General features: G+C 41.0%; 2 non-coding genes across 2 annotated transcripts; both read left to right on the top strand.

Annotated features, from left to right (window-relative positions):
* Positions 1-338: 338 nt before the first annotated feature.
* On the top strand, positions 339-411 carry TRNAQ-UUG (transfer RNA glutamine (anticodon UUG)). The gene has a single exon. It is a non-coding gene; the product is annotated as a tRNA-Gln (tRNA).
* Positions 412-2,164: 1,753 nt separating this feature from the next.
* TRNAR-UCG (transfer RNA arginine (anticodon UCG)) lies at positions 2,165-2,237 on the top strand. The gene has a single exon. It is a non-coding gene; the product is annotated as a tRNA-Arg (tRNA).
* Positions 2,238-3,380: the final 1,143 nt, after the last annotated feature.

Here is a 3,380-nt window from a genome sequence, read left to right as displayed (position 1 = left end):
CACTTGTATAAGCTAATTCAGGGAGCAAATTAGCAAGTCAAGAAATGGGAAGACAGAACTACTGTCAAAGCAGTTTCATTCTCTTTTCAAATAATCCAAAAATACCATTGCAGCATAAAACAGAGTATTCAATAAAAGAAGAAAGGAGGATTAACTGCAAAAAAGCACATCATAAGATATGAAACTTTGGAAATTATCAAGATATTGTTTGAAAAAACTCCTTTGATGGAAAGAAGATGAAGAACGGTATGGGATCCTGTCCTGCGCACCTCTAATTGATATGTTCCACATCCATTCATACCACCTAACCCTAAACACCCAAACGTATTGCAGTCAGTGACGATGTGGCCTAATGGATAAGGCGTCTGACTTTGGATCAGAAGATTGAGGGTTCGAGTCCCTTCATGGTTGAGTCTTTTTCTCACAGCACCCAACTTATCTTTACATACAAACTGGAAACACACTCTTACAATACTCCTTTCACTCTCACTCATTAAGAAAGCCCAATGCAAACTACACAATCAGTCACGTTATGCCTTCAGCATTGCTACTTTTCTGTCTTTCTGCCATACCAAAGTACCTCTTCATAAATGCCATGGATATGCAATACGTGTGCAACAATATGACACGGCACAATCATTCTTAACAGAACTGTGGGTAGATGCAGTGCAGAGAGTGTGTGCGTGCAGAAAGCAGAAACTATGCATGCGTAGAAGCTCTATGAATTTCTCCAGGAATAATGCTAATTGTCCCTCAGAAAAAATATAGTACTGGAGAAGAATCATAAACGATTGACACAATTGCTGCCTTTGCTGTTGCCCAAATTGTGTAATCTGTCAAGGACTGGTCTCTTCCAGATTGAGGCACCTAGTTGCAATTGTGTGGTATAAATCACCCTTACAACCATTTTTGCTATAATCTTGAGATCTTTCTGAGATACTATCTCACAGACTTCTTATGAATGAGGAACTCTGAAATTGTCACATTCCAGTTTGTACGTCCTTAAAACTCTGCTGGTTATTCAAATGGGCAGATTGTTTTTTAAATTCCTTTCTGTCTCTAGTTGTAGTTATATTGCTACAGTGGCATAATTGTTGAATGATATATATTGGTTTGATTGAAATATGTTCGTAGAGGTGGTGATAGGCTTTCTGTGTCTGTCTGAGAGCAAGGACCGGTTAACGTCTTTTTCCAAGAGCAGTTTGTTGTGAAAGGTATCAGGCAAAGGAGTATGTATTGTCATGTGGTTCTCTGACTGCTTCTGTCCACTTGCCAAAAGTTCCAAGGCCCTATGATAACACAAAAACTGTAAGATTGAAGTGGTGGGTGCCGGAGGTTTAAAATGGTCAGTTTAATTAAACACAGAAAAGTGAAACGAATGACTGCAGAAATACTGTATGTGGCCATGAACTGAGATGAAAAGATGATTTTGGAACTCTGTCTTGCAGATTACCCTCAATGCCGCAATGGATAGGGCACTACTCTCACAGACCAGGGTGTGTAAGTTTAAGTCTATCTGAGGTGCACACCCTGAACTAATTCATTTTTGCTGAAACCTAATCATATTGTTTACTCTTCCTCGTAGCAGCTTGCCAGGGTGATAGTATATTGCAACAGAACCATTCCACTTCTTCACTGAAAAGAGTCATGCTGGTTAACCAAATGTGCAGCGTGTCATTTTATACAGCTTTCTTTATTGAAATTAAACTTGGACTCACTTGAAATATTCTCTTTCAAAATGATTGATTTGAGCTGCTGTGAATTTTATTTCTAGAGGTGGTGACAGGCTTTCAGGTACGTGCTTTGGTCAAGGCCCTGTTCATGTCACTTGTATAAGCTAATTAAGGGAGCAAATTAGCAAGTCAAGAAATGGGAAGTGTGAACTACTGTCAAAGCAGTTTCATTCTCTTTTCAAATAATCCAAAAATACCATTGCAGCATAAAAAAGAGTATTCAATAAAAGAAGAAAGGAGGATTAACTGCAAAAAAGCACATCATAAGATATGAAACTTTGGAAATTATCAAGATATTGTTTGAAAAAACTCCTTTTGATGGAAAGAAGATGAAGAACGGTATGGGATCCTGTCCTGCGCAACTGTAATTGATATGTGCCACATCCATTCATACCACCTAACCCTAAACACCCAAACATACCGCAGTCAGTGACCATGTGGCCTAATGGATAAGGCGTCTGACTTCGAATCAGAAGATTGAGGGTTCAAATCCTTTCATGGTTGAGTCTTTTTCTCACAGCACCCAACTTATCTTTACATACAAACTGGAGGCACACTCTTACAATACTCCTTTCACTCTCACTCATTAATGAAGCCCAATGCAAACTGCACAAGCAGTCACATTATGCCTTCAGCATTGCTACTTTTCTGTATTTCTGTCATACCAAAGTACCTCTTCATAAATGCCACGGATATGCAATACGTATGCAACAATATGACATGGCACAATCATTCTGAACAGAACTGTGGGTAGATGCAGTGCAGGGAGTGTGTGTGTGTGCAGAAAGCAGAAACTATGGATGCGTAGAAGCTCTATGATTTTCTCCAGGAATAATGCAAATTGTCCCTCAGAAAAAGTATAGTACTAGAGAAGAATTGTTAGAAATGGGGTCTTTGGTTGACAGTCAGGTTACCCCCTGTTCAAGCAAAGACCCTCACTCTAGTCAGGGTAAAAGAGAATCACCCTCAGCTAACCCCTGCTTACCCCCTTGGTAGCTTGGCAGAGCAGTAGGCTTAACCTCAGAGTGCTAGGTGTAAAGTATTTGTATCAACACACACAGTAACTTAATGAAAACACTAGAAAATGACACAACACCAGTTTAGAAAAATAGGAAATATTTATCTAAACAAAACAAGACCAAAACGACAAAAATCCACCATACACAAGTCAAGTTATTAATTAAAAATCAAAAAGAGTCTTTAAGTAGTTTTAAAAACACACTAGCGCTGCTAGATTGAAAATGTACCTGGTGCGCGTCAAAAATAACCCCGCACGGGCGGGTGTGCGTCAAAAATAACTCCGCACGGCGGTACGCGAGTCGAAAATCCAGCCGCACGATGATCCGAAAATCGTTTCTCCTGCTCCGTGCGTTGATTTTTTGGTCGCGTTTCCTGCGAGCGTCGTTTCTCAGCTGCGGAGCCGGCGGCGTGTCGTTTTTTCAGCCGCAGATCGGATTCGCGTCAATCTTTTCCCCGCACGGCGCTCTGTGCGTGGATTTTCTTGTCTTTAGGCTGCCAGCTTCTCCTTTCAGAGTCCCAGGAACTGGATGGGCACCACAGGGCAGAGCAGGAGTCTCTCCAGAGACTCCAGGTGCTGGCAGAGAGAAGTCTTTGCTGTCCCTGAGACTTCAAACAACAGGAGGCAAG

This window comes from Pleurodeles waltl, chromosome 4_1 (assembly GCF_031143425.1).
Source record: "Pleurodeles waltl isolate 20211129_DDA chromosome 4_1, aPleWal1.hap1.20221129, whole genome shotgun sequence".
Taxonomy (NCBI): domain Eukaryota; kingdom Metazoa; phylum Chordata; class Amphibia; order Caudata; family Salamandridae; genus Pleurodeles; species Pleurodeles waltl.
This window is presented reverse-complemented; position numbering and strand designations above follow the sequence as displayed.